This window comes from Molossus molossus, unplaced genomic scaffold (genome assembly GCF_014108415.1).
Source record: "Molossus molossus isolate mMolMol1 unplaced genomic scaffold, mMolMol1.p scaffold_m16_p_13, whole genome shotgun sequence".
NCBI classification, from domain to species: Eukaryota; Metazoa; Chordata; class Mammalia; order Chiroptera; family Molossidae; genus Molossus; species Molossus molossus.
This window is the reverse complement of record NW_023425348.1, coordinates 29,837,625-29,864,461: the sequence shown is the minus strand read 5'-3', so window position 1 is coordinate 29,864,461 and position 26,837 is coordinate 29,837,625. Positions and strand designations below refer to the sequence as shown.

Sequence of the window (26,837 nt, the reverse complement as noted above, 5' to 3'; positions counted from 1 at the left end):
CAAATGATGGTTAGCATTTTTAGCAATAAAGTATTTTTAAATGAAGGTCTACACATATTTTTATTTTTTAAACTGAATCTTCACTATTTTGCATACTTTAATTTCAGAACAAAATAAACAACAACAAAAAACCCACAATGCACAACATTCAAACCTGAAGTCAAATATGAGAAGGGAAGGCTTGAGGTTTTTGTAACCTGTCTTAGACAAAGACAGGAGAGAAAAAAAACAACACTAGACATCAGCAGAGAAAACCAGATGGGCCAGGGCCACACAAGGCTGCTGGAGGAGCCATGAAGACACTACACAGAGAAAACAAGGTCTGCAGGTAGAAACTCCTAATCTAATTCTTCCGTGTGAGGGGTGTCCTTATCACCCACAAAGAAGGGGGCTCACATCAGAAACAGCAGCACTGAGTTCTTCTGCTGTCACTTCCTCTTCATCAGTGCCTAGGCCCACCTTGATCATGCAGTAGATGCAGGTGGAGTGGGTCTTGGGATCCTAAAGTTAGAAGCCAGAAGAGAGCAGCACAGTCTCAAACAACAGCACCACAGGGTCCTTGACAGCCTTGTCATTCTTGGCTGCTCTGCCTTTCACCACAGAGTCTCCACAATGGGGTAGTTAGGATTGATCTCCAGGTGCTTTTTGGTCATCATGTAGTCCGTTGTAGAGTAATCCTGAAGTGCCTGGGCTTTCATGATATGCCCCATCTTAGCTGTCCTGCTGTAGATGCTAAGCACAATACAGTAGGGTGAAGACACAAGCCTGTTGGAGATTGTCACCTCTCAATCTTCTTATCCAAGATTTATTTCATGAGTTTGCTCAGGTTCTCAAGCTTGGCCTTGTTCTCTTCCATTTTCTTCTCCCCCTCTTCACCCTCAGGTAGTTCCAGTCCCTCCTTGGTAACTGAGGCCAAGCTCTTCCCATCAAACTCCTTGAGCTACTGCACACAGTACTTATTGATAGGCTCCATCATATATACTACCTCAAAGCCCCACTTTTGCACTCCCTCCACAAAAGCAGAGTTAATATCTTGCTCTTTGATCTCATCAGTGATGTAAAAGATGAACTTCCGAATCTCCTTCATGCAAGAGATATATTCGAAAAGAGAACTCATTTTATATCCAGAATGGGAGGTGTGATAGCATAGAAATTTAGAAAGGCGTCACTAATTACTTGAGTCCTCATGGATTCCAAGTTTTAGGATTTCAGAGAATGCCTCATAACATTTCTTATAGTTCTCCTTGTCTTCTTCCAGCTCAGGATAGAGCCCAAGGCACATCTTACTAATGATTCTATGAATAACCTTCAAGATTTTGCTCTGCTGGAATATTTCTCAGGGGATGTTCAGGGGCAGGTCCTCCAAGTCAACCACACCATGGATTAAATTGAGATACTCTGGTATCAGCTCGTCACAGCTATCCATGAAGAACACATGGCAGACACAGAGTTTGATTATGTTCTTCTTATTGTTCTCAAAGAGATCAAAGGAAGCCCGACAGTGGATTATTTGCAAAGCCCTGAATTCCAACTAACCTTCTACAGAGAAGTGCTTGACTGCCAAGTGGTGTTCCCAGTCATTGGTAGGGCTCTTATAGAACTCTCCACATTCCTCCTGGGTGATGTCATCAGGGTTTTTGTCCAAATGGTTTTGGTCTTGTTCAGTTCTTCCTCATTGATACATTTCTCCTTAATCCTCTTTGTTTTCTTTTTTCTTGTCCTTAGCACTATCATCCTCCTCATCTGAATCCACCTCTTCAATCTTGGGTTTTTCCTCATCATTTTTATCTTCTTCTTCTTTCTGCCCTTTCTCTTCCTCTGCATCATCATCATTGATTTCTTTCTGTTGCTCCTTCTCCAAATAAAGGGTGATGGGATAACTTGTAAACTGTGAGTGCTTCTTCACAATTTTTTTTTTTATCTACTTTCACTCTAAGTGCTGTTTGGTCTGCTTTAAGGTGAACAATCACTTTGTTACCTCTGGACATGGCCAGCTCCACCATGAAGGAACCCTAGCAAAAGACTCCCAGGCATCATCATTGTGCTTTATGCTCACAACCACATTCTCTGCCACCAGGTAGGCAGAATAAGAGCCAACACTAAATTGTCGAATCATGGATATATCTACACCAGTCTGAAGACCCTCCATAAATGCTTTTGTATCTGACTTGGCAATAGTTCCCAGATTACTTATGAGATCAGCTTTGGTTATGCCAATGTTTGTGTCCACTAGAGTCAGTGTGCATCCCTGGGGTTTTGGGGATGACATCAATAATCAGCTCTTTACCACTGTCCAACTTGGAAGTGTGAGTCAGGATCTCATAGCATATCTTGTCCAAGGTATCAGCAGCATTACTGATCAACTCCTGAAGGAAACTTTTCTTGTTGGCGTAAAAGGGATTAATGATGAGAGACATGAGTTAGGCAATTTCTGCCTGGAAAGCAAAAGTCTCCACCTCCTCTCTCCATGGTGCATTTCCTCAGGCATCATGAAGGTGATGAGATGCAAGTACTAGAGCAGGGTGAGCAGGGACTGTGTTCGGCTCAAACACTGCAGAAGCAGCATTCATGGGGGTGACTCTGTACATTGTTTTTTAAGATATACTGCCATTGCAAACTTAATAGTCTACAATATAGTATAAAATTAACTTTTATTTGCAATAGGAAATCAAAAAATTGTGTGATTCATTTTATTGTGACATTTGTTTTATTGCAGTGGTCTGAAACTATACTCACAGGGTCTCTGAGATATGACTACATGTTAGATCTCTAGACATATTCATCCTATATGACTGTAAGTTTGTATCCTTTCACCAACATCTCCCCACTTACCCCACCTCCCACCCTGGGAACTATTGTTTTACTTTCCACTTCTATGTATTTAACTTAAGTCCACATATCAGTGAGATTATGTAGTTGTTTTTTTGTTTTGTTTTGTTTTTCTTTCCTTTCTGTGTGTAGCTTATTTTACTTAGCACAATGCCCTCCAGGTGTATCTATGTTGGTGCAAATTGCAGAACCTCCTTTTTTAAGGCTGAATAATATTCCATGTGATATATGCTTATATATACAGACACAATCTCAAAACTTCTTTATCCATTTATGCACTGGTAGATACTTAGATTGTTTCCATATCTTGGCTATTGTGTATAATGCTGCAGATATCTCTTTAAAGTACTGTTTTAATTTCCTTTGGGTATATACCCAGCAGAGGGATTGCTGGATCATATGATAGCTCTATTTTTTAGTTTTACCTTCCTCTTTATCACAGCTGGAGCAGAATATAAAGAAAACATAAAATAATTTGGAGAACAGAGAGAGACGACAAGCCATAGCATCTCATGAACAAGATGAGAAAACTGTTTCTGAAGCAGTAATTTATAGAAGACATTTGCAAAGCCCATTAGAAAGAAGTACATTTCCTTCACCAAGGGACTAATAAAAGTCTGAGAATGTGAATAGAAAATGACCACATGTTTTTTTGTTTGTTTGTTTGTTTGTTTGTTTGTTTACGAAAGAGTGGTATTGCAGCATAAAACTCCATAAGGTGAACACAGTTTACAAATAAGCAAGGGACTCCACAGAAACTGAAAGTGAAGAGTAAGGACCAGAACCGAACAGAGAAAATTCTCTGAACTACATTGGCTAACTCGTTTTATATTGAGGAAAAATTGGAAACTTACACTCTGAACTCATTATAAAACATTTATTGTTCATGTCATACATCCACATGTGCGATAACTATACAGGAAACACTTTATAGCTTTCATTCCATAGTTTGGAATATTTTCCAAGATATCCTTTAGTTAACTTCATGAAGACCCAAAGCCAAGATGACACTTCTATTCTAAAAGATAACAAGGTCAGGAAAAACAGCACTTAAGTACATCAGTTAAGACTATTGTGACCAAAGTCGGCAAGAAAGATAAGGATTCTTCCTAAATTAACATAGCAAACAAGGCTGATTTCTGCCAGAATGTAAATAATGCACATTTGGAAAGATGAAAAATATATTATAAGATCTTTGCCTCTGAGGTTCTTTTATAACCCAGAAAAGAGTTGATAAATGTCATTTAATCATTTTCCCTAATCACTTATCTATATTTCATCTGAAAGCTCACAATTTCTTTTTTCCTTAAGCCTTTCTTATCTATTTTAACCTTTCCTTCCCATGTCATTCTTCTGTTCTTTATAATTTCCCTTTCATATTGATTCAAACTAATGTAACAAGAAGCTTGAAGTATTGATATGCAGGGACAGAAGACTAGCTGCTGACAGTATTATGATTCCACTATTTTAAAAACATATGCTTCCCTTAAGCAGCACAATAAAATACCTCCTCTGTACCTCATAGAAATAATTTCTTCTAATTTCTTGTCCAAGGTAGTTTGTCATATACTAGAGAATGCATTGTATTTTTAAGCAATATGGAGAAAAACAAGCTGCAAGTAATTTCAGATAAGGAAGATAGTATATTCAGTTGGAAAAATCTAGTAAGAAAAAACTTTGCAGAGGAGGTAGTCTGGGGGATCACTCCTGATAGTGATGTAAATTTAACATAAAGAAATATTATTAGGTATTGGGGGCGGGGATGAGAAAGGGCTGTTAGAAAAACTGGTGTAAATACTCAAGAATGGGTATATGAAGAAAGATGTTTCAAAATTGTTCAAAGAATATGACAAAGAAAGAAAAAAGTGTTATAGAATGTTGACGCCAATCAGCACGTGTAAAAGAGGCAGTGGCTTGAACAAAGCTGTGCTTTAGTGAGATGAAGCTGGCACAGGGCTTACTGTGAACCTGGGGCAAGTGATCGGAAAGAAGTCTAGGTAAGTACCTAAGCTAGAGTGAAATTAAAGGAATGAAGGAGAAGAGGTCAAATCCTTAACACTGAAAATTTGGGGCTTCAGGGAGAAGCATAGTGAGAAATATGGAGTCAAAGAATACACTGTGGTTCTGAAACTGGATGCCTAGATGGACTGAACCCCAAGAATAGAAAAGGGCTACTTCATTTGCTTTTATTTTATTTTGCTTTTATTTGTATTATACCTGAGGACTATTAGAGATATCTAATTTATCTCTAATTACATTAGAGTAAATTAGAGTAAAACATTTTAGTAAGCAAATATTCCCTCTATTTCAGAACTTATTATAAAATATCTGAGCTATAATAACTTTCTAATTAGCAAGAATCACTGCAAGGAGTCTGGACAATGTTTAAGATCAAATTCACAGGAATGCTTCAATCTTCCTCTCCAAATTGCCATCATGGGTGATGAACACAGGAAAACAGAGAATGACTGACTAGACTTCAGCACCAATTGGTTGAACAAAGTTGAGTAAATGATTTAACATCCCTGATTCTTAGGTTTCATATCTGTAAAGTGAGATATGTATGTAATGATTAGTGACATATGTCCATCCCGTTACAGAGTTATTGTAAGAATCAGGTGGCATAACAACAAATGTCTGTGAAAGTATCTATTAGCAATGAGGCACTATAAATTATGTGGCATCACGACATGGGTAGTAACTGTGAAGGCTAGTAAATGCACCTAGCAGTAACTGATATAATGACTACTACTATCTCTACTAAATCAACTGTTGCTATTTTTGGTACTACTGCCAATGTTGAGACCATTTTTTAATGAATGGGATCTTCACCTCTGTCAAGGGATGATCAATTGTTCATTTGATTATTTCTATCTCTTTCAGAATCCATTATAAAAGAATAGTAAAGGAATAAAAATGGCATAAATCAAGAGATGGGTCATAATGTGGCAACTGATTCCAAAAAATGAAAAGCAGATCAAAAAGTAGTCATTGACTTTATAATGATGATGAAGATACAGCACATGTTCAGAAGAACTTATAATTTTCCCTGAAAAATTCCAGTAAAATGTAAAGAATGGGAATGAAAAAAAGAGATCATTTGAAAACCATTACACTGAATGTATGACTCCACCAGTTTCTCAAACCAATGCAAAAATTATCAGCAATTGCATGTCTACCCTAGAAGCTGAATTTTTTAGCATTCACCTAGAGAAATGTATCTAGAAGCACAAGATGCAAAATCAGCACATATGAGGAATATGCCTCCTGCTTGGGAGCCCAAGCCAACAGTGACAGTCACATCCTTCCCTGGGAGGGTTACTGGGAACATCATCTCTAGATAATCTGAAAATCCTCAGAGCAATGACATGCAAACACTCATATTGTGGAAGAGAATACCCGAGCAAAAAAGCCAGTTACCCACTCAATTACCATATCTAGTTAGTGCCTGATCCTTTAGCTCATTGGTATACAAAGGGCCTCTAAACTGATATTTTAATGCCTCTATTTTACATCAGATGGAATAGTTAAATATCACCTGACCCTTGAGAAAAAACCATAAAATGAAAGGCTGAAAAAATGTAGAAAAATGATATTTCAGTCTTGAGGAAAGAGAGATAACTCTTTAAAAGTAAAGAAACAAAAAATTTGAAATAATTACTCTCCATAATGAGGAGTTAATACATGCAAACAATTTAAATGCTATGAAAATGAAAATCAGTAAACAAGAAAAAAACTCTTGCAAATTAATATATTGCAAGAAAATAATTCAACGGCAAGTTGTAAAGTTAAATTTAAGGAAGTTTCTTAGGAAAAAAAACAAAAATATATACAGTTAGAAAATGTGGCCCTGGCCGATTTGGGTCAGCAGTTAGAGCGTCAGCTTGTGGTCCAGAGAGAGCTGGGTTTGGTTCCCGCTAAGGGCGCGTACCTCAGTTGCAGTTGGTCCCCGGCCCTGGATGGGTCGTGCAGGTGGCAACCACTCGATGTGTCCCTTTCATGTTGTTTCTCTCTCTCCCTCCCACTCTATCTGAACAAAAAAATGGGGGGGAAAAGGAAAGAAAATGTGGAGTATTACATAGAAAATCAATCTAAGAGGAATAATTTCTGACTAAAATAGTTCAGAAATCACAGATAGACAAAATAAGTAAAATAAATTACCCAAAAATAGTTCTGGAATAAAGTACACAAGCCTACAGATTGCCTGCCAAAATCAATGAGATAGTCTTACCCCAAGGCCAGTTGTCATGAAATTTCCAAATGTCAATGCTAAAGGGAAGATTTTAAATTCCTCTAAACATAGGGGACAGTGCCACATATATAAGATAATTATAATGACTTCAAATTTCTTAATAGCAACTATGGATTCTAGAAAATAATTGTCTTCAAAATTCTAAAGGCAAAAAATTTTTATCCTTGAATATTTTGCCAAACTAAAATACTGACTCAGTATGAAGGTAGAATATTTCTCCAGCCCTGCCCCCTTTTTAAAAATGAAGTAACTTGGAGATATACCCTTTTGCACCTTTTCTGAGGAAAGAATGATGTGCCTCAGAAAGTGAAGGGTTAAATCACAAAGGTGGTTCAACTCAGAAAAGAAGAAAAGGTTAATGGCAACAAGGTCCTCATTAAAAATAGAGATTTAAGAGAATTACAAAGCACTTGAAACCAATATGAAGCTATCTGGATAGCAAATTACGCAAGAGGAAATAAAGGCAAAGTATTACTTCCAAGAACACATAGCAACATGAAAAAAGAGAGTATTATCATACTACTACTTGGCTCTGTGATGGTATTTACATTATTATAATGATATAAAAACTAATTCAACCATAGCAATATAAAGATAGGAAGATTTTTGAGGTACTATTAGAGTTCCAGATATTTATCTACCATAAGGGTACTTTTGTTCGAGTGATCAATCTTCTTGGTTTGGCCTGTACAAAAAGGTTTCCGCCACAGGATTTTCAGTGTTAAAACCAGGACAGTCCCTAGGAGGGAAGGATATTGTGAAAGGGGAGAGAAAATAAAATTCTTCTTTATTACTATTATTGTTATTGTCATCATCATCATCATCATTGCTAGTACTAATAGTACTATATAAAACTTCTATTACATTTACAAAAAAACCAAAAACGTTTTGTGAATATTTTTAACTCTAATGCATGTATCAAATGGAAAATAAAAAATTTGATATAACCTTTGTCTTTGTTGTCATTGTTGTGTATAATTCTATGCCATTCCAAAATGGTTGATTGAAATGTGAATATCAGGCTAAAACACTGATTAGTCAAAGTGATGCCAAAAAGAAATTTGCTTTGACTTAATATTACACATTTAAATTTTGTCAAAATAATGTGTAAACTCATCCACAACACACAGTATTTAACAAATTGGTTGTCTCACATGATGAAATGACAGGCTACTACACTTGTACAATCTGACACAGATCCTGAAACCTCCCCATATTTTCCTAAATATATGTGTCATAAAACTGTCTCATAAAATTGAAATTGAGTTTTTACCTAAAAGACAGAAAACTGAATGATAGCAACCTTCTGCTAATAATATAAGTAACATCCCTATAGTACCCATTACCAAAATGTAGCCACATGCAAGAAATGCTTTACCAATGGAGCAGTGCTATAATCCAGCCAAGGCCGTCGATGGAACCTCCTAACTCAGCATTATAACACATGTAATTCCCATTACTCTCTTGTAAGCTAGGTCTTGATCAAGTTTTATTGTGATCTTTAAATCCCACTATGACAGAAATGCATATGCAGCCTTTGTTCCAAAGTCACAGTCCACCTAGAGTCAAATTACAAGCTTACACTATTAAAACTGTTAACTGTTAAGACCGCAGAGGCTGTTAAACACTTCACTTCATTTCACTAGAGAACAGGGGAAACAACACCAAAATGAATCAATGCAAAGGTCTAATGAGATACTGACATTTAAAGAGGAAAGATTTGTTTCATGAGACCAAGACCCATGCTCCTAGACCCCATTCAGATACAGGGTTGCAGCCAAGCACGATGTGAGGGTTAGACGCTGTGTCCTTGATACCACGGGATCAGCAGGACAGGACGGCTGGTTGGCGAGGTTAAATTGTGCATGCTTCAGCACATTTCCAGTGCCACTTACAAAATAAATGATTCCCTTGTCATCATGTGAATATTCAAGGCACGTTCATCATTAATTCACAGGTCGACCCAAATGAAGAGAGGACATGGCATTGAGTGTAAAAAACTTCTACCTTGTGGTGATAATACAGGGCTTTGGGGAAATATTCATTTAAAGTTCCTTTCACACAGTTTTATATAGACATACAAGCTCTTTCTTTAGTTTCAGTGTCTTTTATAATGTGAGCCTTGACACTTGAACTCTAAACCAGAACACACATCACATCTACTTTCTTACATTTTGAGGAGACTCTACAATGCAAATTCTAAAAGTATCTTAGGCTGATTGTCCCTTCAAGTCCTAAACACCTCAACGTCTGCTGTTCCCACATTTTAATTTGTATGCTTCAATATTTTTATGTTACGACTAAATCTATTAGAACCCATGAAATGCTCAGTTGTATTATACACAGCTGAATCTGTTGAGAGCTCACATCATGAAATACAAGCTATGAATTCCCTTTTTCAGTGATGATTTACATGCAAAATATTAAGAATTGGAGTATTAGAGTTTTGATATCATAAAAAACAAAAAAAACAAAAATATACACCAAGCTATTAAAAGATAGTGGCTGTTCAGACAATAAAAATAGATTTTTTTTTGGACATTTGCCCACAGAAATCCCCTTCAAAAATTAAAACCGTCTGTCTGCTTTCCTAAAGAGGATTTGAGGAGACTCTCAACATTTCTATAATTTATGTATGTGACTTGAATACAAAAATGAAAAAGATTCGAATGGCAAGAAAATCATTCTTGGAATCCCATATGCTTTAAAACATGCATTCATTAACTTGATAATTAATAAAAACCACTATTCCAAGTTACTGTAAGAGCACACTTTCAGTTCTATAAATTATGTATACATAACACTAAATGTTTATAAATAAATGGAAGAATCTAATCAATTATCAAGATATTAAAAATATTTAGTAACAAAAATATCCAGCTATTAGGCCATTTATTACCATTTTCAAACACGTGTTTAGAATTGAAGTCACACAACCTATATTACATATAATTTTCTTTTAAGATAAAGGCTGAAATGGAATTGTGTCTACTTACTGACTTTTCAATTAAAAAAATTATTTCAATGTAATTATTACTCTGGGAACAGCACAGCATTTTGTCACTGAATTGCTAGTAATTTATCACATTATTAAAAAAAAAAAAAACATAAAAATAAAAAACTTGCCCACCAGAAAGTCAAAACATCTGCAGGGAAAGCAAAGCATTCACACATCCAATTGATTGTCTCCACATTACATTATCCAGATATTTGTAAACCATATCTCATATCTAAAGACATCTGTGAATATATGTTGACCTCATCAACAAAGCAATACAATGTCAAAACAATCAATGTGGTCTATACAATGGTTATGTCGTTAGCTGAAGGAAGGGAAATGTTTGGTAATATATAGGCAAAAATGAATAGCTATTTAACCCTCCTAATCAGTCAGACTATTCTATTTTATATAGATATTGAGAAATTATACTTATAGTGACAGTCACAAAAAATACAACTAAACAATTTGTCAAAGAAACAACAAAAATAATCAATGAATATGTTCATTCAAAAAAATAAGAGAAAAACACTCTTGGTTATTCTTTATTTATTATGAAATAAAAATAAAGAAAATGCTATTAACAAATTACTATAACTGACTATACTATCTATACTGAGTGAAAGAGGATGAATCCATAATATTCCTAACTTCCAAAAACATATGAAGATTATTACATATGTATGATTTTTCAAACATATATGATTTTTTCCTTAATGGGTTTCATATAGAGATACATCTTTTACTGATGCATTCTTTAGGAAATTTAGTTTGCTTCTCAGTTTAATATTAGCAGAAAGTCTTGACTGACAGTAATTCAGGATGGAATTATTTGGTCTCTCAGTATCTGTTACACAGGTGGTGATCTTTTATTTGGTTATGATGTACCCAAGAACTGAGTAGTACTTTCCCCTTTGTCTCTGACTCATTACGTGTTTGTAATAGTTGTCTGTCTCTTCCGCAACCAAGGCTGTGGGAGCAACTAATCTCTCATTTACCCATTTATGAGGTTGTTTGTGGTCCAATCAGTAGTAACGCTCACCACAACTAAATGCTTTTTGACAGATGGATGAGTAACCACAGCACCTACTCAGATTAAGTCAAAGTGTAGCAACTCTTTTCATACAGAATGATAGTACTCAATCAAATTGAAAGACTAAAAGTGGACTTGAGTACATTTTATTTGGATTTATCTATTAGAAAAAGAGGTATTTGTCCTGAGACATAAAGGTTATGAAGAGCAGGGAACAGCATTCCCAACAGAGAAGACAGTATGAGCCAAGTGATAGACAGGAAAGTTACAGAATGGAACATTCTATAGCTGCACATATAGATGTCTATTTATTGTAACCGCTTATCTCAAATTATTTTCCTTTCTTTTAGAGCGTGTTTTGACTAACCATTTTGGAACTCAAAGTGAAACTCAGTTGACTAATGTGGAAGGCATTCCTGGAGATGGGTTGTTAATGAATATACTGACATGGGGGGAAGCCCTTATAATACTAAGGTGCTAAATGAGTCAGAAAATCATGCCATGCTTTTCTGTTTAACCTTTACTGTAAAGTGCGGCATGGGATTCTGTACTGGTAATAAACTCCCAGGTAATGTTGATGTTTCTGGTCCACGTGCTACACCTTAAATCACAAGGTTCTTGACTAACACAAGGCATGGTTAGGGTGGGATCATAATATAAATGGTAGTCATCTAGTATGACTATTATAATTTATTTAAATATATCACAAATAGAAATAAGGATTTATTTTATGAGCTTAATTCCCTGAGAAAATTATATGTCCGTGCTACTTTTAAGTTGTATGCAGATATACAAAGTTGCTATGATCGGCGCATGCATGCATTTAAATGCCAATAAAATAAATCAATCTCTTTTAATGGCTGATCAAAGTTCTCAATGCACTATTCCTTTCTCAGCAAATTTAATCTTGTAATCTTCAATTGGCTAGATGCATTATGGTTTATGTTTTGTCTGCCCCTGAAACAGCAGAAATGAGCCTCTGCTAGAGAGGGTTATTAGATTAAACAGACAATTAATGGGATTCCCTGTGCCAGCTCCTGTGGAGATGAGCCAAAAGGCTAAAATGATACAGACTAAACATTTAATGTAAAATGGAAGTGATGCAAAGACAAAGTCCTAGCAAATTTTTATCTGGAAGAGAACTCCGCTGCATTCAAGGAATAGCTTTTCCCTACAAACTTTGGGACAAAAATTATAAGCAGCTGGCAACAGAAGTGCCTTTTAAAGCACCAAAGTGCTTTGATCTAAAGAAATAAATCTTTGAATTTGAACCAGTGAGTACATTAGACTCTTATTCTCTAAGGGTATAATTTTACATGCCATGCACCTGTTTTCCCAGAATCTTCCATAAGGAGGAAATCTCCTGCTCTTATCATAGACTATCTCCATCCCAGAAATGTCACAATTTTATAGGCTATCCAAATAATTATAAGCAACACACACACACAGATGCACACACCCCTAAGTGGGTATAAAAACAAAGCAACATTGAAAGTGTACACTCTCCTGGCAAAATAAAGACAAATACAATTATCAACTCTAAGGCATTTAACAAATTCAGGGACGTCACAAATTCAGACACAGGTCTTAGAAAAATAATTTACAAAAACACCTCATAGTCCCCCTAATAGTTCAGCCAAAAGGTTTTCTTAAGATGTCTATTATCCACAAGGAGAGTAAAACAGGTGACAAAACATGCTCAGAGAAAAATAAAAGAGGTAAAAAGAATATGGCAATCAATCTAGGCAATGACAAAAGGATAAGAGCAATAATTTAGCAAAACATGTTTGCTATCAAAGATACTAATAGTTCACGTTTTCCTTTTAATTCTCTCTTCTCTTCTAGTATGATTGTAGTTTTGCATTAATAACACCCTGTTTCTTAGAACTAAATATATTTATTCTAAATATATCAATAGACCATAGAAAAAGCACTATTTTGAGGATATGAAGTTCTTTGTTTATCTAGTTCTATTTGCCTCAGAAGACCACAAAGATTTGTGTCTAAGAAGCTCACTCATGCTATTATATAGAATTATTTCTGTTTATTTGAGTGTCAGAATATATAACATAGAATAGCGATGAGGCAACAAGATACTTATTTCTCAGGATGCAAAGATTAAAGAGTCGCAGAGTCCAGTACTCACAAGTAACTCCCTTCACTACCAAGGTGCAGCACCCAGGAACTCGGGATCTGGAATGAAGAAGCAGGAAGCTGTGGAGCATTCAGATTTGCACACCATGAAATCAGTGGAGCTTTACAGGCAAGGATCTAATGTGGAAAATCTCAAACTGTACCTGGCCCTCCCAGCATGTTTGTGATTCCAGCAAATGACACCATCATATTCTCTAGTACTTCCATCATAAAATTAGGGTTATCACACTCTCCCCTCATTTCTTTACCTCTTCTTGAAACTCGTAATCCTGTTAGCATTGTTCTATCCTAAGGATGTACTGTTAAATATTTGATAACATCATCAATTAGAAGAAAAAGTGGGTATATGTACATACACAAGTTTATCATCCATTTTATTGATATAGAGGATGTGTCACACACACTGTACAAATAATGATAAAAATAAGAATATTCTATTGAAATTCCATATGACCTATCAGATCCCACAGATGTTTCAGTTGATTGTTGCCGAAGTTTTGTATACAGAACTAGTCTATGGCTAAAATAGAAGAAAATGGGTAATTGTAGTTCCTACAGAAATATTGGTTCATTTGTATTATTAAGTCAAAAGTGAAGCAGCTATAATGTATGTGGTAACTTAGCCCAGTAAAAAACTATGTGAGTGGCATCTTTGAAAAATTAGGTAATAGTTTTTTTTAATATTGTAGAGTATTTAAATTTTTGCATTTAGAATGTAATGGTACAGAATGACACACTTTTATGTTTAACCTGCACTGTTCACTTTTCCCCCACCATTTTCTGAAGTTAAGGAAAAACAAAACAATACATCAAGCCTAATTTATAGTTTTCATATTTCTGTATCACAAATACTTCCACCATGGCTGATTTCAAGCTACCAATGTGGCACTGCTGAAGGCCACCCTGGAGAAAGATGAGCAGGGCACACAACTACACATTATTTCAGCCATATGAATATAGTAGATGTAAACAGTCTCAAGAGCATAAGACATGTTAACATAAAATCAAATTAAAAAATGGTGTTTTCTTGCATTTATTGCCTTTATTTTTAATATTGTGTATACAAGTTTATATAATTTATAGCATTTAGTTTTTATTAATAGTGATGTTTAACAACCAGTTTGCAAAATTTTTGAAAATTTAACAGTGGGTTCTCATGAGCCAGTGTGAATTTGTTTCAGCATACTGTGGAAAGCAACCTATCCTCCACCATAGCCTACAGACCACTACCCTACCTAGTCTAGGCCTACCAGGTGCTTTCCTGGCCTGGTAAAGTAACATATAAACTGGCCTCATGGTGCCCTGGTCTTGATTCTCTTTGAAGCCAGAAGGAGCTTATACAAATCTTCATAGGACACTTTCCTGCTTAAAGTGCTTTAATAGTTTCACTTTATTTTGAAGATGAAACCAAATGCTTCATTATTATAAAAATCTTCAAGTTCTGAAAAGTATATATTTCTCAGCTTTAACTCCCAAAACACTAGTCAATGAACTATAATGCTCTAGGGCCTAGGCAAAGCAAACTACTCACTGTTTCCTGTATGCTTTATCCTTTTTCACAGATTCCCAATTTGATTTCATTATCTTTTGTCTTCCTCCAACTTTATTCTCCTGACTCACATTAAAACACTTAGCTTAACAAACCCTTTTCACTGAACCTCTCCTGACCTGCCTTGACTGAGTTAGGAATCTTTCTCTGTGTTCCAATCATGTTCAGCCCATTAATAGCTGCAGTTTAAAATAAAATTTTCAGGTGGTTTTAGTTTTCAATTTTTTTTATTGTTGAAAGTATTACAGATGTCCCCTTTTTTTCACCCATTGACCCTTTCCTCCTTGCTGCTAGCCTCTCCTGCTTTCCCCAACTAATTTCTGTGTCCACTGGTTGTGAATATCTTTCGCTTTTTCCCACTCCTCTCACCCTCCATCCCTCTGAGGTTTATCAGTCTGTTTCCTATTTTCATGACTTTGGATCTATTTTGATCAACAGTTTCTTTTGTTTATGATAAACCTTAAAATAGTGAGATCACATGGTACTTGTCTTTTTCTGACTGGCTTATTTCACTCAGTATGTAAGAGATCTTTCTTTCTTATAGCTGCATAGTACTCTATTGTGTAAACGGACCACAGCTTTTTTATCCACTCATTTACTGGTGGACATTTGGGTTGTTTCCATCTTAGCTATTGTAAATCGTGCTGCTATGTACATAGGGATGCATATATTCTTTCCGATTGATGTTTCAGGCTTCTAAGGATATTTTCCTAGAAGTGAAATCACTGGGTCAAATGGCAATTCCATTTTTAATTTTTTGAGGAAGCACATATTGTGTTCCATAGTGGCTGCACTAGTCTGCATTCCCACCAGTAATGTACCAGAGTGCCCTTTTCCCCACACCCTCACCAGTACTTGTTATTTGAGGATTTGTTGATGGCAGCCATTCTGGCAAGTGTGAGGTGATATCTCATAGTCATTTTAATTTGCATCTCCCTGATGATTAGTGATGTTGAGATTTTTTTCATATGTGTCCTGTCCATGTGTATGTCCTGCTTGGAGAGGTGTCTATTCAGATCCTCTGCCCATTTTTAAATGGCATTCTTATACACTAATAATGAACACTCAGAAAGGGAAACTTAAAAAAACAATCCCATTTACCATTGCAACAAAAAAATAAGATACCTAGGAATAAACTTAATCAAGGAGGTAAAAAACCTGTACTCAGAGAACTACAGGACACTGAAAAAAGAAATAAAAGAAGATATAAAAAAAGTGGAAATATATACCATGTTCATGGATTGGAGGAGTCAACATCATTTAAATGTCCATACTAGCCAAAGCAATCTAAAGATTCAATGTAATCCATAATAAAGTACCAACAGCATATTTTAAAGATCTAGAAAAAATACACCAAAAATTTATACGGAACCAAATAGGACCTTGAATAGCCACAGCAATCTTGAAAAAGAAGAACAAAGTGGGAGGGATCACAATACCAGATATCAAGTTATACTACAAAGCCATTGTAATCAAAATAGCCTGGTACTGGCACAAGAACAGGCATATAGATCAATGGAACTGAACAGAGAACCCAGAAATCTACCCAAGACATTATATGCAATTAATATTCAACAAAGGTGGCAAGAGCATGCAATGGGGAAAAGACAGTCTCTTCAATCAATGGTATTGGGAAAAATTGAACAGCTACATGTGAAAAATGAAACTAGATTGTCAGCTTATACCATATATAAGAATAAACTCAAAATGGATAAAATACTTAAATGTAACTCATGAAACCATAAAAATCCTAGAAGAAAAAGTAGGCAGAAAAATCTCAGACATCATATATCTCAGAATTTTCACTGATACATCACCTAGGGCAAGAGAAATAAAGGAAAAAATTAATAAATGGAACTATATCAAACTAAAAAGCTTCTGCACAGCCAAAGAAAGCAGCATCAAAATGAAAAGGGAACCCTCTCTCTGGGAGAACATATTTGCAATGATATGTTGGATAAGGGGTTAATATCCAAAATATATCGAGTACTCATACAACTCAACAAAACGAAGACGAACAATTCAATTAAAAATGTGCAGTCTAGCATGGCCAGTGTGGCTCAGAGGTTGAGCATCAACCCATGTACCAAGAGGTTGCCTGTTTGATTCCTGATCAGGGCACATGCCCAGGTTGGGGGCTGATCCCCAATGGGGGCATGTAGGAGTCAGCCAATCAATGATCTCTCTCATCAATGTTTCTATCTCTCTCTAAAATCAATAAAGACAATTATTATTTTTTTAATGTATAGTCTAAATTTTAATAGTTGATTTACTTAACTACATTCTTAAACAGTCTGACAGTTCCTTGTATAGGAAAAAATTAACATTAGTTTCTTTAAATGTGTAGGTCACTGAACCACTGCATTAAGCCCTTTCCATTCTTATCTCATTTGCCTAAAGGGATGTGTAATATTTTATACATTAGGAAACAGGGGCTCAAAGAGTACACAGGCACTGTCCAAGGACACATGGCTCACAAATGGAGAAGCACAGAATGAAATCCAGGTAAGGATAAACACAGAGTTTAAGCTCTCTGCAACATGTCATGCTCTTTAACTCACTTTCAGATTTCAGGAGCCTAGCACATTACCTGACAGAGTGACACTTGGTAACAAATGGAGTTTCACTTGGAAATCTGGTGATTCTCAAGTGTGTCCCTCTATGGGCTAGGTGGAGCAGTGTTACTAGGAGGGGTGATTAAAGTGCAGATTCACATGCTCCACTCCAGACCTACAGAATAAGACTTTTGTGCACACTGAACATTGAGAAACTCTAGATTAATTTTGTGTGTGTGATTGACTTTAGAAATTTTTTTTTATATTCTTTCATACTCTTGCTCACTGCAGCCCAATAATCAGGGGCGCACAACTATAAAATATTTCTGCCATATTGACACAATGAGCATAACTTGTCTCAAGAGCAGAATGAAGCTCCATCTTCCCTCTTCTGTGATGAGACAGAGAATCACACATTTCTCAAACAAAGTCTGTCTAACTTTGTTAGCAGCCCCATGGGGCCTAATACTGGGAACTACATGGCCTACCCCAGGAAGGAGGTGCTTGAGCTATCTGTGCACATCGCTCCCTAACTCCATGTTCATTGACTTCCCATTGCTCACTTGAAACTGGTTTGGGTAGGATTCTTTACTCTATGGAAATCAGCAAGGGCTATAAATTAGGCCTTCCTCCCTGGCCCCCAAGAGCCAGGTGGCATACATTAACTAGCCTGCTGCTAAATCACCCACCTAGTACCTGTGGTCACTATGGGAAAATCCTTTTTAAAATGTTTGTGATAGTTGTTCTCTTAGATTTCTTCTGTCTTACAGCATGAGGGTCATTTTTCAGAAAACGTTATTTCAAAAATGTCATCATATGCAGTTTTCCTAGTCCAGTCAGGTCGCATCTCCCTGTCTTATGTGCTTTCTTGTCACATCCTTAAATTGGCAGCTGTGATTTGGTGCTGTTTTCTGATTCATGGTGGTTGTTTACATTTCCTTCTAGTTTAGAATCACACGTGAAATCAATGTCATTTTTCTCTCTCTGAAGTTGCCCTTGCTAATATTATCCCACAAGCTGAATATAAGTTTTTATCTCATTATTCACTGATTTTCAGTCTTCATTGACAACTAATCTATGCGGTATGACTTTTTGCCATTTTATTATAGTCAGATTTAAAAGTAAGATTATGGGAGACAGACATTATTTTCACTTGGTATTTACTCTTGCATCTTCATTCTCAATTTTTATTTTAAGTTTATTCCAAGAAGAAATTGTACTGCAGTAAATAGCTTGTATTAAAGGCATAAAATACTTGTTTTAAGTATCCCTTTTTGGATACTTAAAGATTTTAGCTCATTATGGGAATTGTACATTTGAATTATTTAGCCTGGAGACGAGAAGGCTACTTTTAGAAAGTAAGCTGAACATATATTCAACCTGTAGATCTAAAAAATAATTTTTAAAAAGATATTTCAGTTTTGCCAAATAGTATCACTGGTTACCAAGAATGGTTCACATTTCCTTTCTTAGTTAATTACTTGAATTGTTTGGACACGTTGATTGTTTATAACAGACACTAAATTGAAACAACTTTATTTAAAAAGAGGGAGACCTTCAGCTGGTGTGGCTTACTAGTTGAGCATCAACCCATGCACCAAGAGGTCACCGGTTCGATTCTTGGTCAGGGCACATGCTCAGGTTGTCAGCCCAATCCTCAGTGGGGGTCATGCAAGTGGCGGCCAATTGATGTTCTCTCTTATCAATATTTCTTTCTCTTTCTCTCCCTTCTTCTCTCTCGAAAATCAATCAATAAAAAATATTTTAAAAAATAAAATAAAAATAAAAGAGGGAGACTTATTACAAGGATACAGAAAGAGAACATAGCAGCCAAGTCAAGTATTAAAATGCAGCTAGCTTCCCTGACCAGTTTGGCTCAGTAGTTAGAGCATTGGCTTACAGACCCAAGGGCTGAGGGTTCAATTCCCAGTCAAGGGCGGTATCGGGGTTGCAAACTTGATCCCCAGCCCCAGGGCCATGCAGGAGGCAACCAATCGATGTAGACACATCAATGTTTCTCTCCCTCTCTCTCTCCCTCTTCTTTCTCTCTCTCTCTCCCCCTCCCTTCCACTATTAAAAATAAAATCAATAGAAAAATCCTTGGGTGAGAATTAACAAACAAACAAAAAAATGAAACACAAAAAACGCAGCTAGCCGACATTAGATGAATTGAAATCAGAAAATGGAATGAAAACCATAAAAAGATTCTTTTATTACTCTTATTTCTCTTTCTCTCTGCACCTTGAATGTCTTTCTATAGGACAGCTTTTCTGCTACTCAGCCCACTCTGTAAGAGATTACTTCTTCACAGCTCTTGTGTGTTAAATCTCCTCTGGTCAAAACAAAAGCACAGACTGAAACTGAAAAATCTTAGTTCAAATTCCAAATTCTCCTGCGTGACCCCAAACTGTCTGGGAATCAAACCAGGAGTCTTTGGTATGCTGGCCAACACTCTAACCGCTGAGCCAAACTGACCAGGGCCAGAAAGGATTTTAAATATCATCAAATGTTCTTTAGGCATCATTGAGTTGTCATTTATCTCCTTTGATTATTAATGTGGTAAGTTATAATGATATATTTCCTCATTGTGAACCATCTTTACATTTGTGGAATAAATCCTACTTAGATTTTACATAATTGTAAATATTACGTGGAGTTGATTTGAGATTATACTATCAACATCTATAGAGGTCTTCAGTATTCATTTTTTGTATGCAGTTTTTATCAGCTTTTAATGTCAAGGTGGTGTTAATATTGTAGTAACCTTTCCATTATTTGTGTGCTCTGGAATGATTAAAATAGCAAGAAAAGTGTGTTTCCTGATGTTGTAGTTGAAAATGCTCCAAACTTGCATTAGTTCAAATTTTTTAAATGGAGATAGGGCTTCATTGCTAAGACAGCATTAAATTACTTTCACAAGTAAATTTGTTATTTATTTATTTTAATCCTCTCCTGAGGATATGTTCATTGATTTTAGAGAGAGAAAGGGAGGGAGGAAGAGGGAGAGAGAGAGAAAGATCGATGTGAGAGAGGGACATCGATCAGTTGTGCCCTGACTGGGAATCAAACCCACAACTTTTGGTGTATGGAACGATGCTCCAACAAACTGGGCAACCTGGCCAGGGCAGCAATCTGTAACTTATGTTTGGATTGTCTCAACCTATGATAAACTTTCACCCACCATTTGACTATGTACCTCACTCATTGGAAAAACCTTGACTTGGTCTTTGATCTATGTATCTAGAGTTAAGAAACTTTTTCTGAAAGGCACACTTAATACATATTTAATGCCTGGTGGGCCAAAAACAAAATCAAAGGTGTATGTGTGTGTGTATAACCAATAAAATCCAGTCATTTAAAAATAAAAACCAGTCTTTGCTGCTGGGTCTTTTTTTATTATTACTTTATTTTTAATCCTCACCAGAGGACATTTTTCCTTCTTTTTTTTTTTTTTTGTTCAGATAGAGTGGGAGGGAGAGAGGGAGAGAAAAACATCTACGTGAAAGGGACACATTGAGTGGTTGCCACTTGCAGGACCAACCAGGGCCGAGGACAAACTGCAACCGAGGTACGTGCCCTTAGCAGGAACCGAACCTGGGTCTCTCTGGTCTGTGGGCCGACGCTCTAACCATTGAGCCAAACCGGCTAGGGCTGCTGCTGGGTCTTTCAAAAAATTTTAAGGGATACAGATTATGGTCTGGGTTTTGCCAGCAGATCATAGTATGCCAATCCCTGCCTAAATTACTTATATTAGTTTACTGAAAATTTAGTATTGGCAAGCAAGTAGAAATGATCAAAGAATGAAATATGAGGGGTATAATGTTTAGTCAACAACAAAAAGAGCTGAGCTTTTTGGAGAGGGGCTTGGAAGCTTCATGGAAAGCCTTTATCCCTGATTCATTTAATGTTTTAGCCATACAGTCATACATACATATATGTTTATATAAACACATACATGTAGATATTATGTATGATTTAGTGTCAGTTTTTTTTATTCCTTTACAGTTTGCATCCTCTTTCATTTCTCCCACTTTCCAAAAACCATGACAACATAGTTTATACTTCAATATTTTCCTTCAGGATTGTATTGTCATGTAAAAATATTTCTATACATAAGACGTTTTATTATCATTGTTTGTGCATTATGAAAATAAAATAATTTAAGCATGCACATATTTCTTAATTTTGTTTTTTAAAAAATCAGCAATGCCTCATGTAAATTTCTACAAGTGAACTGGGAGAATTCTAATTCCTTGTTTCTAAATATTGTGTAATATTCCATAGTATGTTCCATAATTAAGTCAGAAATTGACCACTTGAGAGTTACTCATTATGCTTCTAGCATTAAATTTTTTAGTTTTTAAAAAATATTTGAACTTATAGACACTTATATTTATAACACCTACCAATACTTATTCTATGAGGTTGACTCCAAAGAGAACACTTTCTAGTTAAAGGATGTATTTATCTATTATTTTATTAGATGTTCCCAGTTTACTCTCTAATAAATTAAAGTAATTCACCTTGATATAAGAAATGATTTACCTACATCATGCTAGTAGTAGGTATTGAAACTCTAATGTTTTGTCACTGTAACTAGTATAAAGTTCTATTTTATTATAACTTCATAATAGATTTGCAAGAAAAAATATCCGTAAGAAAGTTTATAAAAAGGCTGTTAAAATTATAATATAAAAATACTCTTGAAAATCAACAAGAAGATAATTAAAACCAAGTTTTGAAAAGGCAATGCACAGAAGAGCCAATCTAAATCTCAACAATTATGAAAGAAAATACACAAACTCAAAGGGAAAGGAAGATTAAAATTGTAGTGAGGAATATGCACTGTGATATAGTTCTGAATTCTCTCTCCAATTTCTACTGAATTGATTAGAGCAGTATTAGTGTTCTTCAAAGTTATCTTGACTGCTTTTGAACAATTAAACTTTCATATAAAAGTTCATACCACAATTGTAGCCGCGGTAAATTTATATCCTATTTATATAAAATTGATGTATTTATCCTTTGAAGTTTTTCTAAGAAAGTAGTGTAAGTTTACATTAGCTCAATATATTGGTTATGTCTTCAATAATAACTTTATATTTTCTTTCCATAAAATTACTTTATTTTTTCTTTAATTTTTTATTTATTTTTATGTTACAGATATTTTACCTGTTTTACCCCATTGACACCCCCCTCCCCACCACACCCCCGTCCCGTCCCCGGCTTAGTTGTCCATGTCCATTGGTCATGCATACATGCATATTAGTTTCGTGGTTTATCTCTTCCCACCCTCCCACCCCCTCTTCTGAGGGATGTCAGTCTGTCCCCTACTTCCATGTTTGTGGGTCTACTGTATTACTCAGACTGTTATGTTCATTATATTCCATATATAAGTGAGATCATGTGGTATTTGTCTTTTTCTACTTGGCTTCTTTCACTTAGGATAATACTTTCCAGGTCCCTCCATGTCGTCTCAAAGGATAAGAGATCTTTCTTTCTTACAGCTGCGTAGTACTCCATTGTGTATATGTACCACTGCTTTTTGATCCATTTGTCTACAGATGGACACTTGGGTTGTTTCCAGATCTTAGCTATTGTAAATAGTGCTGCTATGAACATGGGGGTACATATATTCTTTCTGATTGGTGTTTCAGGCTTCTTAGGGTATATTCCTAGAAGTGGGATCACTGGGTCAAATGGAAGTTCAATTTTCAATTTTTTGAGGTAACACCATAGTGTTTTCCATAATGGCTGCACCAGTCTGCATTTCCACCAGCAGTGTATTAGAGTCCCCTTTTCTCCACACCCTCGCCAACACTTGTTTGATCATTTGTTGATGGCGGCCACTCTGACAGGTGTGAGGTGATACCTCATTGTTGTTTTAATTTGCATCTCTCTGATGATTAGTGATGTTGAGCATTTCTTCATATGTCTCTTGGCCATTTGTATGTCCTATTTGGAGAGGTGTCTATTCAGCTCCTCTGCCCATTTTTTAATTGGGTTCTTTGTCTTCCTTTTGTTGAGTTGTATGAGCACTCTATATATATTGGAAATTAACCCCCATCTGATACATCATTGGCAATGATGTTCTCCCATACAGTGGGTTGCCTTTCCATTTTAATGACTGTTTCTTTTGCTGTGCAGAAGCTTTTGAGTTTGATGTAGTCCCATGTGTTCATTTTTTCCTTTGTTTCTGATGCCTTAGGTAATGTATCAGTGAAAATTCTGCTCCGTATGATGTCCGAAATTTTGTTGCCTACATTTTCTTCTAGAATTTTTATGAATTCATGGGTCACATTTAAGTCTTTTATCTATTTTGAGTTTATTTTTGTGTATGGTGTAAGTTGATGGTCTAGTTTCATTATTTTTCATGTAGCTGTCCAATTTTCCCAAAATCATTTATTAAAGAGGCTGTCTTTACTCCACTGTATGCTCTTGCCACCTTTGCCAAATATTAATTGAGTGTATTGCCTTGGGTCCATTTCTGGGTTTTCAGTTCTGTTCCACTGGTCTATATGCCTGTTCTTGTTCCAGTACCTGGCTGTTTTGGTTACAGTCGCTATGTAGTATAACCTGATATCTGGTGATCCCACCTACTTTGTCCTTCTTTTTCAAGATTGCTGTGGCTATACGGAATCTTTTTTGGTTCCATATGAATTTTTGAAGTATTTGTTCTAGTTCTATGATATATGACGTTGGTATTTTGATGGGGATTGCACTGAATCCATAGATTGCTTTGGGTAGCATGGACATTTTAATGATGTTAATTCTTCCAATCCATGAACAGGGTATTTGCTTCCACTTTTTCATATCTTCCTCTATTTATTTTTTCAATGACCTGTAGTTTTCTGCAAATAGGTCCTTTAATTCTTTAGTTAAGTTTATTCCTAGGTATCTTAAATTTTTTGGCATGATGGTAAATGGGATTGTTTTTTCAGTTTCTCTTTCTGTGAGTTCATCATTGGTGTACAAGAATGCCATTGATTTCTTGACGTTAATTTTGTATCCTGCTACTTTGCCAAATTCATTTATTAAGTCTAGTAGATTTTTGATGGAGTCTTTAGGGTTTTCTATGTATAATATCAGGTCATCTGCAAATAATGACAGTTTCACTTCCTCCTTTCCAATTTGGATCCCTTTTATTTTTTCTTCATGTCTGATTGCTGTGGCTAAGACTTCCAGTACAATGTTAAATAAGAGTGGCAAATGTGGACATCCCTGTCTTGTTCCTGTTCTTAATAGAAATGTTTTTAGTTTCTGTCCATTGAGTATGATGTTGGCTGTAAATCTTTCATATATGACCTTTATTATGTCGAGATATGATCCCTCTATTCCCACATTGCTGAGAGTTTTTATCAGAAATGGATGCTGGATTTTGTCGAATGCTTTTTCAGCATCTATTGATATGATCATGTGGTTTTTATTCTTCATTTTGTTTATGTGGTGTATCACATTTATGGATTTGTGAATATTGTACCAGCCTTGCATCCCTGGAATGAATCCCACTTGGTCATGGTGAATAAGTTTTTTGATGTATTTCTGGATCTGATTTGCTAATATTTTGTTCAGGATTTTGGCGTCTATGTTCATCAGGGATACTGGCCTGTAGTTTTCTTTCTTCGTAGTGTCTTTTTCTGGTTTTGGAATTGGAATTATGCTGGCCTCATAGAACATGTTTGGAAGTCTTCCTCTTCTTGAATTTTTTGAAATAGTTTGAGGAGAATGGGTGTTAGTTCTTTTTTGAATGTTCGGTAAAACTCCCATGTGGGCCTGGGCTTTTGTTTGCTCGGAGAGTCTTGATTACCTCTTCAATTTCCTTTGCTGTTATTGGTCTGTTTAAGCTTTCTATCTCTTCTGGGTCCAGTTTTGGGAGACTGTGTGTTTCTAGAAATTTGTCCATTTCGCTTAGATTGTCGAATTTGTTGCCATATAGTTGTTCATAGTAGTTGTTAACGATCTTTTGTATTTCCGTGGTGTTGGTTGTTACTTGTCCTCTTTCATTTCTGATTTTGTGTATTTGGGTTCTCTCTCTTTGTTTCTTGGTGAGTCTAGCTAAGGGTCCATCAATCTTGTTTATCTCTTCGAAAAACCAGCTCTTTGTTTCATTGATCCTTTGAATTGTTTTTTTGGTCTCTATGTCATTTATTTCTGCTCTGATCTTTACTATTTCCTTCCTTCTACTTGCTCTGGGGTTTTCTTTTTGTTTGCTTTCTAATTCTTTAAGTTATGAGGTTAGATAGTCTATTAGAGATTTTTCTTGTTTTTTGAGGTAGGCCTGTAGTGCTATGAACTTCCCACTCAGAACTGCTTTCGCTGCATCCCATAGATTTTGTGTTGTTGTGTGTTCATTTTCATTGGTTTCCAGGAAGTTTTTAATTTCTTCCTTGATCTCCTCGGTGACCCATTCATTGTTTAATAACATGCTATTTAGCCTCCATGTGTTGAAATGTTTTTGCATGTTCTTGTTGCAATTGATTTCTTGTTTCATGATATTGTGATCTGAGAAGATGCTTGATATGATTTCAATCTTTTTGTACTTGTAGAGATTTAGTTTGTGTCCTATCATGTGGTCTATCTTTGAGAATGTCCCATGTGCACTTGAGAAGAATGTGTATTCTGTAGTTTTGGGCTGTAATTCTCTGTAGATATCTATTAAATCCATTTGGTGTAGTGCTTCATTTAGAGTCTGTTTCCTTGCTAATTTTTTTGCCTAGAGGATCTATCCAGTGCTGTCAATGGGGTGTTGAAGTCCCCTGCTATGATTGTATTGTTGTTGATTTCTCCTTGGAAGTCCTCCAGAAGATTTTTAATATATTTTGGTTCTCCTATATTGGGTGCATATATGTTTATCAAGGTTGTATCTTCCTGTTGGATAGATCTTTCAATATTATGTAGTGGCCTTCTTTGTCTGTAGTTATGGTCTTCATTTTGAAATCTATTTTATCAGTTATGAGAATTGCTACCCCAGCTTTTTTTTTGTTTTTTTGGTTTTTTTGCTTTCCATTTGCTTTGAAAAATTTTTTTCATCCCTTTACTTTCAACCTATGTGAGCCTTTTGTTGTGAGGTGTGTCTCTTGTAAACAACATATAGATGAGTCAAGCTTTCTTATCCAATCAGCTACTCTGTGTCTTTTTATGGGAGCATTCAATCCATTTACATTTAAGGTGATTATTGATATGTACTTATTTATTGCCATTTTTGTTTAGTGTGGTTCTATTTTTCTTCCCATTTCTACTGCTAATTACAGCAGTCCTTTTAACATTTTTTGCAGTGCTGGTTTGGTGCTAATGTATTCCCTTAGCCTTTTTTTTTTGTCTGGCAAGCTCTTTATTTGACCTTCTATTGTGAATGATAGCCTTGCTGGGTAGAGTAGTCTTGGAATCAGATTCTTGTTTTTCATGACTTTGATTACTTCATGCCATTCCCTTCTGGCCTGCAGTGTTTCTTGTGAGAAGTCAGCTGA

The 26,837-nt window shown here is 35.8% G+C and overlaps 1 pseudogene; it reads right to left on the bottom strand.

Moving 5' to 3' along the window:
• Window positions 1–372: 372 nt before the first annotated feature.
• On the bottom strand, window positions 373–2,488 carry LOC118627857 (annotated as a pseudogene).
• Between the last annotated feature and the right edge of the window lie 24,349 nt (window positions 2,489–26,837).